Here is a 16,878-nt window from a genome sequence, read left to right as displayed (position 1 = left end):
CGGTGTACAACTTCCGGGTCATGTGGCCAGCATGACAAAGCCGCTTTTGGCAAACCAGAGCAGTGCACTGAAACGCCATTTACCTTCCCGCCGGAGCGGTACCTATTTATCTACTTGCACCTTGACGTGCTTTCGAACTGCTAGGTTGGCAGGAGCTGGGACCGAGCAACGGGAGCTCACCCTGTCGCGGGGATTCGAACCGGCGACCTTCTGATCGGCAAGCCCTAGGCTCAGTGGTTTAACCCACAGCGCCACCCACGTCTCACCCGCCTCCGTAGTCCCTTACAACTCTACAATTATATGATTCTGTGAAATTCACAGAGAGGGTTATTGATGGCTACTGGCCACGATGGCAACGCTCTGCCTCCACAATTGGAGGGAGCAATGTGTCTGAATATCAGTTCCTGGAAACCACAGTAGGGCAAAGTGCTCTGGTCCTTGGGTTCTGTTTGCTGATTTCCCACAGGGATGGGATGGATGCTGGACTAGATGGGCCACTGGCCTGATCCAACATGCTCTTCTTATGTTCCGCTTTACAAATGTGTCCACAGGCCCCAGCGCTAACTGCTGCTGAAGCAAGAGTCATGGCAGTTAAAATCTCCTTGGTGTTCCAATTGTGATCTGCCCCTTAATGCTGCTGCAACCCCCACTAATGCTTAATTTATTTTGTTACTTATATTCCTTTGAAATATATCAAGGCTGCTTTTTTAAAAAAAAAATCTGGGCAAACACCCATCCGATGCAGCTCACAAGCAAAACAAAAGATAAAAACAGTGCTACGTTTTAAATAGTGCAACCTTTAAAACTTTAAAAACTTAACGCTACCAGTCGGCACTTGACATAAAAATTATAGAACCAGAGAGAACATAATTGAGTCAGACCGTCACCCAGCTAGCAGAATGTTACCCAGCTATTTCTCTTTCCAGAAATAGTTGTGAAAAGAGAGGAGGGAGGGATGTAGCTCGTCACGTGCTTTGCAAGCAGAAGGTCCCTGGTTCAAACCCCAGGATCCCAAGGTAGCGCTCAGAGACACTCCCTCCTCAAAACCTCAGAGAGCAACTTCAGTCAGCACATACAATACTATTCACCAATTTCTATTTTCACTAGGCATGTGCTTCAGTTCCCTTTGGTTTCCATAGTGGGTGTCCTCTCCCGCTCCTTGGATTAGACACATGGGCATTTCCATGCAATCAGGGATAACCCAGAGAAGCGGATGGTGTCACAATGCTATGTAGCCAATCAAGTTTGGCAACATGATGACATCACTGAGGATTTGTTGTTGTTTAGTCGTTTAGTCGTGTCCGACTCTTTGTGACCCCATGGACCATAGCACGCCAGGCACTCCTGTCTTGCACTGCCTCCCGCAGTTTGGTCAGACTCATGTTGGTGGCTTCGAGAACACTGTCCAACCATCTCGTCCTCTGCCATCCCCTTCTCCTAGTGCCCTCAATCTTTCCCAACATCAGGGTCTTTTCCAGGGAGTCTTCCCTTCTCATGCGGTGGCCAAAGTATTGGTGCCTCAGCTTCAGGATCTGTCCTTCCAGTGAGCACTCAGGGCTGATTTCCTTCAGAATGGATAGGTTTGATCGACCTGCAGTCCATGGAACTCTCAAGAGTCTCCTCCAGCACCATAATTCAAAAGCATCAATTCTTCAACGATCACTTCCAGCTCTCACTTCCATACATCACTACTGGGAAAACCATAGCTTTAACTATACGGACCTTTGTCGGCAAGGTGATGTCTCTGCTTTTTAAGATGCTGTCTAGGTTTGTCATTGCTTTTCTCCCAAGAAGCAGGCGTCTTTTAATTCTGTGACTGCTGTCACCATCTGCAGTGATCATGGAGCCCAGGAAAGTAAAATCTCACACTGCTTCCATTTCTTCCCCTTCTATTTGCCAGGAGGTGATGGGACCAGTGGCCATGATCTTAGTTTTTTTGATGTTGAGCTTCAGACCATATTTAGTGCTCTCCTCTTTCACCCTCATTCAAAGGTTCTTTAATTCCTCCTCACTTTCTGCCATCAAGGTTGTGTCATCAGCATATCTGATCTTAATTCCGACTTGGGATTCATCCAGTCCAGCCTGTGCTTATCAATGAGGATAAGCACAGGCAATGCAGGTTCTCCTTCCTGGAGAGCACGTGTTGCGGTGGGGGCCAGCAAACTACCCCCTTTGCAGCTGGGGCAGGATTGTTTGGATTACCGTTGTGGTGACTGGACCGCAGGTTGTTGCTGGGGTAAAAGACATGTTGCCATTATTGATTGACAGCCCTGGGGTATAAATAGGCAAGCACGTGTTCAGATCCCCCTCTTTGTCTGCGTACTTCGGATCTCCCTCCCTCCCTCCCTCCCTCCCTATTTTTAGGCTTCTGTGTTGTCCTTGCTGTGCCTGTCATGGGGTCATCCACATTGATGCGGAGGCCCAGTAGGAATTTTTCCATTTGGCTGATTGGCTGGTACCATCTGGTTTTTGCCTACTGCATAGCAAATAGTCACAACTTGTAAGGTTGGCGGTTAGGCATTGGTTAGTTTGTTGGTATTGGAGGGGTATTGTTGACTGTGGCTACCCCTCCAATTGGTAAGGAATCCAGGGGCTCGACATGCTTTTGTCCATATCCCCCAGTCAGGGGCCAGGGCCTCGCAAGAGCCCTGGGAGCCTGAGGGGAAGGGGGAGGGTCAGACACACCCGACCCCCTGTCTCTCCCCAGAGGGTTTTCCTCTGACTGACTTAGATGTCAGTTCTGTCCATAGGGGACAGTTGGTGGAACCAATGCCTACGCAACCACTCACATATTTTGTATTTTAATAAAGTTGTGGCCAAAGTCATGCCAAAAACCCAAAACAAAATTCCGTCTGTGGTGTGAGTTATTTGAGGGGGTGGTCAGGGGACCTCAACACGCAATTAGGAACAAGAGGAATGTCAATGAATAAGCAAAACACTTTTTGCCAAGAGTGCCAAAAACAAGCAAACAAAAAATCCTTGAAACAAAAGAAGAAGAAGCAAAAATCCACCACTCTGAAGAATAGCTTTTTCTTTCAGTTCACTTTGGTTTCCTTAGTGGGTGTTTTCTCCTGCTCCTTGGATTAGACACATGGGCATTCCCATGCAATCACAGATAACCCAGAGAACCGGATGGTTTCACAATGCTATGTAGCCAATCAAGTTTGGCAATACGATGACATCACTGAGGATAACCACAGGCAATTAGGAACAAGAGAAATGTCGATGAAACACTTTTTGCCAGGAGTGCCAAAAACAAGCAAGCAAAAAACCCAGAAACAAAACAAAACAAAACAAAACAAAACAAATAGTCCATAGCTTTTCCTTTCTTTTTCTTTTTTGGGCAGAATTGAAAATGCTGGCAACCCCCCCCCCCCAACTTGAGTATTTTCAGCTCAGCTCTAATTAGCAATAATGTCCTTTCCACCAGCCTATCCACAGGCAGTTGCATTAAGCCTGGTGCGTTAGGAGCTGAAGCAATGCAGCAGCACATCTCCATATGGGTCTGCAACCAGTCTGTGGAGGAAGATGAAACTGAAAATGGCTGGGAGGTTGCCCTGAAGCAACTGAAGCTTTCAAGTTAGATTTCTGTCTGGGAGAGAGCCAGGCGGGGTGCAGGGGCACAAAGCAGGTTGGAAAATAAGAAGACTTGAATTACAGCATCTCATTTGCTCTCCTCATCCCCTCTGCCCAATGGAAATCAACTTCCAACACCGGGCGAAATGGCATCTGTCTGCAGATTGGGGGGGGAGGGCAAACGTGCACAGCTGTCAGTTCTGACAGGTATCAGAATCATTTTTACGAGCGCACGCATCATTATCCACGCTGAACTTGATAGCTCCATTCTCAGTGCGCCATCAAGCAGGCCAATCGCTTCCTCTCCAGAGGTGAGGTAGTTTTTAATCCAACAAGTGTGGAGGACTAAAGGGAGATCCATCTGCTCCTGCCCATCGCTCCCAGAGAGCCCGTCGCAGATGCTTCTCTAATCATGAGCTCGGGAATGAAAACGGTGGCATCTGTGAAATTGTTCTGCGCCAGCAGTAAGGAACCCCTGGCCTGTAGGCGTAATGTTTCTACCAAGTGGTACCCACCTGCCCTCTAGATGTCAGCGTCAAGGAGCTGTCAACGAGGCAGGTCAACCACAGAACAGGCACGTACACTCACGGCAGGCATGGGATACAATTAGCTCTTCATTAACAGATAATAATAATAATAATAATAATAATAATAATAATAATAATAATTTGTTCCCCAGCCACTCTGGGTGGCTTCTAACAAAGATTTAAAACACATTAAAACATCACACATTAAAAATTTCAACAACAACAACAACAACAACAACAATAATAATAATAATAATAATAATAATTTTTTATTTATACCCCGCCCATCTGGCTGGGTCTCCCCAGCCACTCTGGGTGGCTTTCCAACAGAACAGGGTTGCCTTCAGATGTCTTCTAAATGTCAGGTAGTTATTTATCTCTTTGACATCTGATGGGAGGGCGTTCCACAGGGCGGGTGCCACTACCGAGAAGGCCCTCTGCCTGGTTCCCTGTAGCTTTGCTTCTCGCAGTGAGGGAACCGCCAGAAGGCCCTCGGCTCTGGACCTCAGTGTCCGGGCTGAACTATGGGGGTGGAGACACTGCTTCAGGTATACTGGGCCGAGGCAACACAGCAGAGTCCTCTGGTTAGCCTCAATCCAGCTTAGACATCGCTGGAACTGGGTTTGGCTCTTCCTCTGGGCCGGTCTGGCCCATTGCTCAGCAATGTGCAGGACTCTCCTTGATTGGGGTGTCAGAGGGGGAAGCGAGCCTCCAGTACTGGGACTGTCCTGCTGCTGTGTAGCAGGGCCAACCTTCGACTCCTCTCTGTCTGAGTCTGTGCTCAGAGTGTGACTCTCAGGCTCTAACCCTGTCCTGAAAGGCCCTCCTTCTCCTTACTCCTCTTGATTGCTCAAACCCCAGGCTTCTAGCACCTCCTAGCTTGTCTCTTCTGCAGACTGCTCTTCAGTGTCCCACCACCAGGATCTGGAATGTAAGTCATCATCTTCTGTGCCCTCCCACACTCTCGGTGTGTGTGTGTGTGTGTGTCTCCCACCACTCTTCCTCATCCATCCAGTCCCTGACAGCCAGGTTTAAGGCAGTTAAAGGTGTGTCTTCCTGTTGAAATCAGGATTTGCAAACCTCATCTGACATTGTTTCATCTGACATTGTGGGAGCACCAGATGGGGGGGGGGACATCATCTGTCAAAATGATCCACCGAGGGGCGCTCTAGATAGTTCCACCACCCTCAGAAATTCAGGGTGTGTCTGACGGCCCTGGAGAAGGAATTCTTTGTGGCAGCTCCTAGACCAGGCATCCCGAAACTGCGGCCCTCCAGATGTTTTGACCTACAACTCCCATGATCCCTAGCTAACAGGACCAGTGGTAGGGGACGATGGGAATTGTAGTCCAAAACATCTGGAGGGCAGAATTTTGGGGGTGCCTGTCCTAGACTGTAGAACTCCCTCCCAGCAGCTGATAGCATAACTCTTTAGCCTGGCCTTTGACACCTGAGATATGTGTGTTCTCAGGACGCACCCTATTCCTGTGATCAGAGTTTGGCAGAGACATTTCAGCAGCTGAGGTGAACACCGAAAATGGTGAGCCCTCTTTCCACCAGGAAAGAAGGGGTTGGTGAAGATCAAAACATCAGGAAGAACTTTCTGACAGTAAGAGCTGTTCAACACTGGGATACCCACCCACAAGAGGTGGTGGACTCTCCTTCCTTGGAGGTTTTTAAGTAGAGGTTGGATGGCCATCTGTCATGGATGAGATGCCTGTACTCCAGGGGGTTGGACTAGATGACCCTTGGGATCCCTTCCAACTCTACAGTTCTATTATCTGCTGCCCCTGGAGACCCTGCCTCACCTAGCCTCATTGGTGGTCCAGCTCTGCCTGTGACTGCGATTTGTTTTAACTGTTTTTAACATTGAATTTTATTATTTTTGTTATCACACCCTTGGACCTGATGGTGAAAAGCAAGAAGCAAGTCATCAACAGCAATGGTGTGCTGGTCTAAAGGATGCTGTGTGACCTGTTGCATTCATCTCTTGAGCATAAAGGAAGAACCTACAATAGATTAGTGAAGGTTGCACCAAGGAGAGGAGGTAAGTGGCTTCTATTTACCCCCCCCCCCCAGTTTTAGGAAGAATGTGGAACAAACCATCAGGGTGTGGGCAGAGGGGAGCCTCTCCTTCCCTCCCTTCCCCCCCTGCTGCTGGTCCCCCACTGCAATGTGCTGCCTACTTGGTAGATACTAACAGCACCTCTTCAGCACTGGCTATAGGTCGATATGAAATTATACAGCTTGAGATGGCTTTTCTTTCGAATTGGATGCAATTGATCCATTGCAAGATCTGAGAGGCAAGGGAGATCTACATTGCCGAAGTCAATCCAGCCGCAGCAGAGAAAACCTCTAATTGCCCTTTCTCTATTGCGCCGGTGAAGCTCTTATTTTGTTTTGCTTTCCTAAGAACCCTTAACTCGATACTGCTGACTCCTCCTCTGGGGCTTTAAGCAACAGGAGTATATGCAACTTGTGGCTGGATTAAAGGCCTGGGAACGACACAGCCCAGTTGCTCCCCCTGTCCTGTTAACATCTATTATGCAGCATACAGAATCATCAGACGTGTGAGAGTTCTCTAACTCGTGGGAGAATCAAGGTCCTCCATGTGGGAGTCAGTGCTCATTGCACACAGATATAGGAGAATACTGGCTTGTTCCAGGCCCAACCAGACATGAAGGTCCTTGCATGAATGCCACGAATCATCATAGTGCAGGCATCCCCAAACTCAGCCCTCCAGCTGTTTTGGGACTTCAATTCCCATCATCCCTGACCACTGGTCCTGTTAGCTAGGGATGATGGGAGTTGTAGTCCCAAAACATCTGGAGGGCTGAGTTTGGGGATGCCTGTCATAGTGTAAGGGAAAGCATTAGCAGGACTGGGACCCTGGGAAGGAAGAGTTCAACCCTTTCCATGGTGGTCCCAATGACCTCCTCCCCATCAAAGCTATTTGCACTGTAAGAGAAACCTCCATTGGCAAAAATGAAGGTTTCTCTCCTAAGGCAAATAGCAGTTTGGGGTGGGGCAGGGAGTGTTTGTCACAATTGCGGCAGGAGGGAAAACAATTAAACTCTTCTTCCTGGCAGTGAACACACCACACAATTAAAGCCCCTTGCTTTCACCAAGGAATCCTGGGAACTGTGGTTTACCCCCCCCCCCCCACAAAGCTACAATTTCCACCAACCTTAATAAACTACAACTCCCAGGACTCTTGGTGTGTATGCAGCCCCGCCCCCTGCAATCCTGATGCTGAATGCCCCTCCCCTGACTGTTATTTACATTTTTAAAAAATAAGTGTACATTAATTGCCTTCACACAATTGGCATCATGTCCACTACTGACTTAGGCTGCAGTCCTAACCACACTTCACTGGGAGCATGTCCCATAGAATCTAGTAGGACTTACTTCTGAGTAGACCTAGATAGGAAGACACTGTTAGGCAGCAAGGCAGCTGTTTCCATGGCCAGGGAGGCTCAGTCTGGATAATAATAATAATAATAATAATAATAATAATAATAATAATAATAATTAATAATAATAATTTATTATTTATACCCCGCCCATCTGGCCGGGTCTCCCCAGCCACTCTGGGCGGCTTCCAACAGAAAAATACAGCACAATAATCTATTAAACATTAAAAGCCTCCCTGAACAGGGCTGCCTTCAGATGTCTTCTAAAAGTCTGGTAGTTGTTTTCCTCTTTGACATCTGTTGGGAGGGTGTTCCACAGGGCAGGCACCACCACCGAGAAGGCCCTCTGCCTAGTTCCTTACAACTTGGCTTATGGCAACGAGGGAACCGCCAGAAGGCCCTCGGTGCTGGACCTCAGTGTCCGGGCAGAATGATGGAGGTGGAGACGCTCCTTCAGGTATACTGGACTGAGGCCATTTAGGGCAGCCCCGTTTTGTGATCTTCACCACCTCTGTAAAGTGTAATAACATGTATCCCATGTTTTATATATATCTCCTTTTATTTAAATAAACAAATGAAATGCAATATTTAACAATGCAGAGAGAATAAATCTTCTATTAAAAAATAGCCAATCAACCACATAGAGCACTTGCTGCAACACAGAGAACGCAAACTCAATGCATATTTATTCTTACACACCTGAGGAAACGGAACACTTTGAAGAGCTCTCAAGTCTGGGTGTTGAATTAAAAAAAGATAGAAAATTATTCACTGACCAAATAACAGAGCACCACAGTGAAAAATGCATTGGTAATGTGTCTGTAAAACGAACTATTCATGCTATTAAAGCTTATGAAGGGGAAACCATGCTATTAAAGCTTATGAAGTGGTGTTGTTGTGTCACTTCCTTAATTACCCTCTGGCGTTGGGTCAAGTGCTCAGACCAGAGCCATGTCCCAGATGTTCCAATGTCCTCATGGCAACACATTTCCCTGCTCCTGCTTCATATCATCGGCTGCTGGGAACAGGGGACCAAGTATTTTGTACAAAGTTGTGCTTCACCAGGCTATGAAAAGACGAAATTAAAAGATGCCTGCTTCTTGGGAGAAAAGCAATGACAAACCTAGACAGCATCTTAAAAAGCAGAGACATCACCTTGCCGACAAAGGTCCGTATAGTTAAAGCTATGGTTTTCCCAGTAGTGATGTATGGAAGTGAGAGCTGGACCATGAAGAAGGCTGATCGCCGAAGAATTGATGCTTTTGAATTATGGTGCTGGAGGAGACTCTTGAGAGTCCCATGGACTGCAAGAAGATCAAACCTATCCATTCTTAAGGAAATCAGCCCTGAGTGCTCACTGGAAGGACAGATCGTGAAGCTGAGGCTCCAATACTTTGGCCACCTCATGAGAAGAGAAGAATCCTTGGAAAAGACCCTGATGTTGGGAAAGATTGAGGGCACTAGGAGAAGGGGACGACAGAGGACAAGATGGTTGGACAGTGTTCTCGAAGCTACGAACATGCGTTTGACCAAATTGCGGGAGGCAGTGCAAGACAGGAGTGCCTGGCGTGCTATGGTCCATGGGGTCACGAAGAGTCGGACACGACTAAACGACTAAACAACAACAGGCTATGGAAAGAGAAGAGCTACTCTTTTCACATTTCTATCTCCACTTTCTTCCGCCATAAGAACATAAGAAGGTGAGCCTGGTGGGTCAGATCGATGGTCCATCTAGTCCTGTTCTTACAGTGGCCAACCACATGACTGTGGGAAATCTGAAATCAGGATTGGAGCACAAGAGCCCTCTCCACTCTGGTGGCTTCCAGTAAGTTGTAGCCATCAATTGCCCTTTCTTTCAAAAATCTGCCTAATTCTCTATTAAAGCCATCCAAAAGGCGACCCATCATTAACTCTTATGAGAGCGTTGTGAAATACTTTCTTTTTAAATAATAATAATAATATTTTTTCCCCAAAATTAAATAAAACAAATTGTACAACATATTCCAATTAGTATTCCATAAGTATTCATCTTCCCCTCCACCCTTCCATGGTTTCCTCAAGTTTTGTAATATTGCTGTATATTACAGTCGTACCTTGGAAGCCAAACGCCTTGGCTCCCGAACAATCAAAACCCAGAAGTGAGTGTTTTGGTTTTCAAACAATTTTCAGAAGCCGAATGTCCAGCGCGCCTTCAACCACACTGGCCTGAGAGCGCTCCAGTTGGAGAACAGCCTTTACCAAAGGTGTCATGGACTTTGAAGATGCTCAAACTCAGGATGAAAGGGAGAAGTGCACTAAGAGGAAGGCATACTTGGCAAACCCTCACTATCATCAACTCCTGCCTGGAAGCCAATGTCCCCACTGTGGAAGGATGTGTGGATCCAGAATTGGCCTCCACAGTCACTTACAGACTCACTGTTAAAACCGTGTTCATGGAAGACAATCTTACTCGATTATGAGTGACAACGAAAGGGGACAATGACAATAAAGATATCTTATTCTTCTTTGGCGATCACTCATAATCGAGTAGAAAAAAGAGGACCCTAACTTCCAGAACTATCTCTTTTAGGACCATCTCATCTGCTCACATCCCTTTCCCCATTCATATCAGGTTTGTTAGATTGTAAGCTTGCTGGCTGAGACTGTGCTGGTTCTTCTTTTTAAAAAAAAATGTTTTATTTAAACAAAGTCTAGTGATACATTTCTAAACAGAAAATGGGATAAACTACATAAACAAATATCTTGCCATATAGTTCATTCCAGTAATGCACAAAACAATTCCATCTCTCGGCATACACAATATTCCATTTTACACCTTCTCTTTCCCAACAGCACCTATCAATTTATCCTGTGCTGCCACTTCTGACACAATTCATTAGCCATTCCCAAGCAGTTGGTACATTCTGGTCTTTCCATTTTCTTACCCAAACGATTTTTGCAGCCATTAGTAAGACAGAGACTAAAGATCTCGATCTCTACTTCATCTCACTTTCAACAAAGTTAAGACAAAATCAACAAAACAGTAGGTCTTCTTATAATGCCTGCTATATCTGAAATGCACTGTGAAATTGTTCTCCAGCAAGTTGTAGCAAATGGGCATGCCCAACACACAAGGGCCACACATCCCATTTTGCCACCCGAGGCAGAATTAGATCACAGCAGCAACTCACACAGAGAGACAATGGACAACCTCTTTTGAGGGGAGGCGATTCTCCCTGGTTGCTGCATGGGGAGTTATTGCATGATCAGAATTACACACACCCCAGCATTAGCATTAGCTACCCAGATGCGGGTGGCTCTGTGGGTTAAACCACTGAGCCTAGGGCTTGCCGATCAGAAGGTCGCCGGTTCGAATCCCCGCGACGGGGTGAGCTCCCGTTGCTCAATCCTAGCTCCTGCCAACCTAGCAGTTCGAAAGCACGTCAAAGTGCAAGTAGATAAATAGGTACCACTACAGCGGGAAGGTAAACGGCATTTCCGTGTGCTGCTCTGGTTTGCCAGAAGCAACTTTGTCATGCTGGCCACATGACCTGGAAGCTGTACGTCGGCTCCCTCGGCCAATAACGCAAGATGAGCGCCGCAACCCCAGAGTCGGTCATGACTGGACCTAATGGTCAAGGGGTCCCTTTACCTTTACCTTACCCAGATATGACATCTCAGATTCACAAACCAGGTGACCATCTTCTGTCCCTTTCTGACCTCAGAAGCAGAACAATACTGAGTGTTGCGGTTTATTATTGTGCTGGCAAAGCAATAGGCCTTTATTACATACTGGAATCAAATAAGAGGTGCTGTTTTTGTACTGTTTTCTTCATTTATTTTATGTGGGAGAATGATGACCATGGCTTGCTGGAGAATTTTATTTTTATTTAAAAAGCGCACTTACTATAAATTATAAAACAGATATTAAAACTAATTTCCAGTTAATGCTCGACTCTGGCCATCAAAACTTAGCCCTAAGAGAAAGATCTTGCAAAATAATCATAAATATATATATTTGTTGTTGTTTTATTAACATTTTATTGCAAACAAATATTGTCCTCTTCCCCATTTCCATCCTTTCCCAAGCTATCCCCTACGTGAACATCCCACACATTTTTGAAAGTATCCAGTGTTGGACTGGAATCCAGTAAACAGTAACAGCTTCAATGAACATGCCCTCTCCTCATTCTCAAGCCCATTACACCTGCTTCCTAGCTGATCCCACCTTAACATAATCCCTTTCACACTCTGTATATGTACTCCTGACCAAGAAGCTAACCAGGAGAAAAGATAAGGAATGGGGGGAATAGGACAAAAGGAGAAGGTGGGAGAGGTGGCAGCTCTAATCAGAGAACGTCGGACAGTGGAACGGACTCAGGAGGTGATGAATTCTCCTTCACTGGAGGTTTTTAACCAGAGGCTGGATGATCATATGTCAGGGGCATGTTAGCTGTGCTTCTAGCATTTCCGGGGGTTGGACTAAATGACCCTTGGGGTCCCTTCCAACTCTACAATTCTCTGATTCTGTGTCTACAGAAACCCTACAACTCATGGTAGCATCAGCTTACCACCTCTATGCAAAAGAACCCGCATAGTGTGGTGTGGTTAGAAATCTGACAAGCATGTATCATGTTGTCATTTAGGCAAGCACTGAATACATTTTTTATGTTTAAGAAGGCTTCCCCCGAAGTCTGCCCCAGTCACTTCATGGAATAATAATTGCACACTTTTTAATTGCACCGAGTTTGTAATATTTCGTTGTTGTTTTATCTTATTCTATTGTGTACCACTTTGGTTACTTTGTGATGTGAAGCGGTGTATAAATCTATATATATATATAAATGTAAACCGACCATGTTTGTTTGTCTCCACTTTTTGCCAAAACAGCTTGACCAATCGCGTTCAAATTTGGACACAACGTCACATGCGAGTAAGCGAGTGACCACATACCATGTAATGTCTCCGGTATACATCACATACCATTTGCATAGACAGACATCACAACAGCGCCAGGTTACCCCCCCCCCAAACCCTGTGTCCCATAACTCACCACTCAGACAAAAGTGCATGCTGGGAAATAGAAGCCAGAAACTGCGTCTCCAAGGGCGGGACAGAGTGCATACTGGGAAATTGAAATCAGAAGCTGTATCTCACTGGGTAGGGCAGATCTTAAAGTCAGGAACCAATATGCTATAACCTCCACAATGGCCATTCCTCCACAAAGGGCCACGCCGGGATCCTGCCCCTAGCCACCCACGTCCCACCGTCAGAGACAGGCCATGCCTCTCCGCCACTGCCACCGCGCCGAAAACCAAGCAACGCCACGCCACGCCGTTGCCGTCCCCTTCCCTCTCCAAAACACCTCAGCTCAGGTTTGGAGGGAGTGGAGGTGGGGACTCGCCTGTGTTGGGGGTGGGGGCAGGATGGGGTTGGGATGGGTCATGGGTCAGGATGGGATGGGGGGAGTCACAGGGATGAGCCACAGCAACACGTGGCTGAGCCAGCTAGTAATAAATAAATAAGTGCATGATAAATAAATACCGGTAGCAGATCACATTTCAAATATGCCCTCCGTTAAGACTTAAAAAGGTGAAAGGCTGAACAAATCCCCAAGAACTGGTTCGCCTATTATAGGTCAGAAAGGTAAAGGACCCCTGGACAGTTAAGTCCAGTCAAAGGCGACTGTGGGGTTGCGGCGCTCATCTCGCTTTCAGGCTGAGGAAGCCGGCGTTTGTCCACAGACAGCTTCCTGGGTCATATGGCCAGCATGACTAAACTGCTTCTGGAGCAATGAGGCACGGTGACGGAAACCAGAGCGCACGGGAACACCGTTTACCTTCCCACCGCAGTGGTACCTTATTTATCTACTTGCACTGGTGTGCTTTCAAACTGCTAGATTGGCAGGAGCTGGGACAGAGCAACGGGAGCTCACTCTGTCACAGGGATTCGAACCGCTGAGCTCGAAACTGATCAGCAAACCCAAGAGGCTAGTCGGTTTAGACCACAGCACCCCCTGCTCCCTCTACGCCTTTGATACCGGTAGTAACATAGGAAGCTGCCTTACATGGAGTCTGACCCAAGGCTTTTTTTCTGCAGGAACTTGCCAGCTCTCAGTTCCGGCACCTCTCAGGTGGGTGCCATTGCCATTCTAAGAGAACGAGGGAGGTGTTAATGGTGAGTTCCGGCACCTCTTTTTCTAGAAAAATATCACTTTCTGACCATTATTCCATTGAGCCCAGTATTCCGACTGACAAAGGCTTTCCAGGATTCCAGACTCGGTACATTCACAGCCCTAACTGGAGATGCCAGGAAATGACACTGGGACATTCTGCATGCAAAGCAGGCGCTCTGGCACTGAGCTATAGCCCCCCCTGGTGTTCAGTGCCACCTCCAGAGCCACAGTTTCAGGTGTACCCTGTTAGTGTTTTAGATTACCTATGAGCAGGTGCCGCTTGCCTTTCCTTCATCACCAAGCAAGGAAATACTGTGCATGCCTGCTTGTCTGGAAGTACAGAGCTTCCAAGGCAGATGGGTAGAGCTCCCTTATAGGCCTGAACGCCGGCATCTCTCTTTTTTAGAAATTAAGCACTGCCCACACACCACTTGACAGCAGAAAACGCAGTCCAAATAATATATATGCCTGGAACATTTATAGCTTATGCAGAAGTTCTCAAGCTGCGGCCCGTTAGCTCCATTCCAGTAGTCCATGGAAAGCTTGCAGAACTGTTAAAGAATCATAGAATCATAGAGTTGGAAGGGCCACCCAAGGGTCCTCTAGTCCAACCCCCTGCAATGCAGGAATCTCAGCTAAAGCATCCATGACAGATAGCCATCCAAACTCTTCTTAAAAACCATGGAGAGTCCACAACCTCTCGTGGGGGACTGTTCCACTGTCAAAGAGCTCTTACCACCAGAAAGTTCTTTCTGGGACTCAGCTAGACTGGTAAAGAAAAAGCAATTTATATGTGTTGTGTGTGCAATGTAACATTGTGCCACCAGATGGCGACGTGGGGTCCTGGTTTTTCTCTACCTGTTTTCCCTGTTTCAATTTACAACGCTTTAAACTGAAACGCTTCTTTGATCCAGCCCTGGTATTTAGACGCAATCTTCTTTCTTGCAACTTGGCCCTGCTGCTAATTTTTTTTTGTGAAGATAGAGAACCAGGTTGTTGTTGTTGTTGTTGTTGTTGTTGTTAAAATTTATACTTCTCTTCATCCAAGGATGACAGGATGGTTTACAACAGGGGTGGCCAACTCCCAAGAGACTGTGATCTACTCACAGAGTTAAAAACTGGCAGTGATCTACCCCATTTTGGGGGGTTCAGGTCCAGGGCCGTCTCTAGGCCCGGGTCCGGGGGCATGGGGCGCCAGGCCACCAGGGGCGCCACTGTGCCCACGGAGAGGTGTGGCGGAGGCGGCCCCAGGTGCGCCTCTCAGCTGTTCAGCAGCTTCAGGCCACTCTCCGGAGGCGTGCGGGCCTGGGGCCGCCTCCGCCGCACGCAGGGACATTGCAACAGGGGGCAGGCAGCACCCCCTGGCCCAGAATCCTACGGCTAGGTGGCGCAGGGCGCCGGCCCTCCAGGTGGCAGCCGCGCTGCGCCCGCTGCGCTGGGAAACGGAACGGGGGGGCGCCGGAGGGATCCGTCACACCAGGGTGCCAGGTATGCTGAAGACGGCCCTGTTCAGGTCAAAGTTGTTGAGCTTCTTTTTGAGAGAAGGAAGGCCTGTTTTTTAGGGGTTCAGGTCAAAGTTGCTGAGTTTTTCTTAGAAGAGCCAAAGCTGTTGAGTTTCTTTGGGGGGAGCCAGTGATTTACCACAGACGTCCAGTGATCTACCGGTACATCACGATCTACCTGTTGGACGTGCCTGGTTTACAATATAAAAAGATAAAAATGCATTCCATAGTAACAAACAAAAACAGTAACACCGCCTCACCACCACAATGATTAAAAGGCTATAGATTGCTGATTGCTTAATTAGCCAAAGGCCTGGGAGAAGAGGTATGTTTTTGCCTGGCACATCAAGATATGCAAGGAAGGCACCAGGAGAGCTGGCAGAGGAGACAAGCAGGAAGCCACCACAGAAAAGGCCCGTTCTCATGTTGCCACCCTCAATCAATCAATCAATCAATCTCCAATCAATATAACTATCCATCCATCCCCAACATGACATTATAAAGGAGGCCTCCCCAGGAGCCTGGCCTAAGGCCTGTGAATATCACTCATAATACAGCACCGGTTTCGATGAAGATACAGATGCCAAAGGAAAAGCAAGATCACACCCCCCCCCCAGCAACTGTCAAGTGGTCTGCACACACAGAGACACAGTTTGAGAACTGCTAGCTTAAAATTATGCTTCCTGTGCCACTTACACCAATCCCAATATCACTGACTCTGACTGACAGCAGCTCTCCAGGGTCTTGAATACACACACACACCCATTCAAAGCATGTTCTCTGCCACTGAGCTATGACCTGCTCATAGCTGCGAGTGTTGTCGTTTAAAAACAAACACACACCAAGCTTGGGCTCCTCCTGTGCTTTCCAAAAAACAGCTTGGCGCTTATGAATCACATAGTTTTTACGGTATGGAGATGTAAACATCATGGCCTGCTAATTTTGGAGCATCAAATCGATGCTTTACATCGGCTGATTGGGGTGGGTGGGGAGATGGCAATTAGCATCGCCACTTGATTGGGACCGGGGGGGGGGGTGGATCCAGCCTAGGCTGGGCACGTGGCTTTGAACAGCAGCCTTATTTCACAGACGAAGAGCTGGTGCAGCTTTTAAGGAGGCTTTTAAGGAGAATAGTCATTCGTGGAAGAGAGGATTCATCGACGGCTACTAGCCGGGATGGCTCTGCCCTGCCTCCACAGCTGGAAGAAGCAGCAATGCTTCTGGATAGCAGTTGCTGAAAACCACAGGAGGGGAGTGAGAGTGCTGCTGTGCTGGAATCCTGCCTACTGGTTTTCCCACGGACATATGGGAGAACAGGGTGCTTAACTAAATGGGCCATTGGTAAGGGTGCCAACTTGAATAAAACATGGGGGGGGAGGCAGGTATGCCCCGCCCTGCATAATCAATCACAAGACCCGGTGCACACATACCATTTAAATTGCAATGCCCATCAACTTTGTGGGAACCTGGTCCCCTCAAAAATTTTAATGGGGGGGACCGCAGGGACCTCAGCCCCTAGGAGTTAGCTCCTGATCCAGCTTCTCATGTGCTTACGAAGCAGTCTGCCTCCACCATCCGCTCAATTTCCCGTTAAAGGCACAAGCGGCGCGGCTGGGCTTTTGTTTTTTAAAGTTGGCAACCTCCGCACCAACTCTGTACTTTCCGATTCTGACTTCATACGGCTCGGCTTTTTGTTTTTGTTTTCTT

The sequence above is a fragment of the Zootoca vivipara genome, chromosome 8 (genome assembly GCF_965207765.1).
Source record: "Zootoca vivipara chromosome 8, rZooViv2.hap1.1, whole genome shotgun sequence".
NCBI lineage: Eukaryota > Metazoa > Chordata > Lepidosauria > Squamata > Lacertidae > Zootoca > Zootoca vivipara.
Note: the sequence above shows the minus strand (reverse complement) of the source record.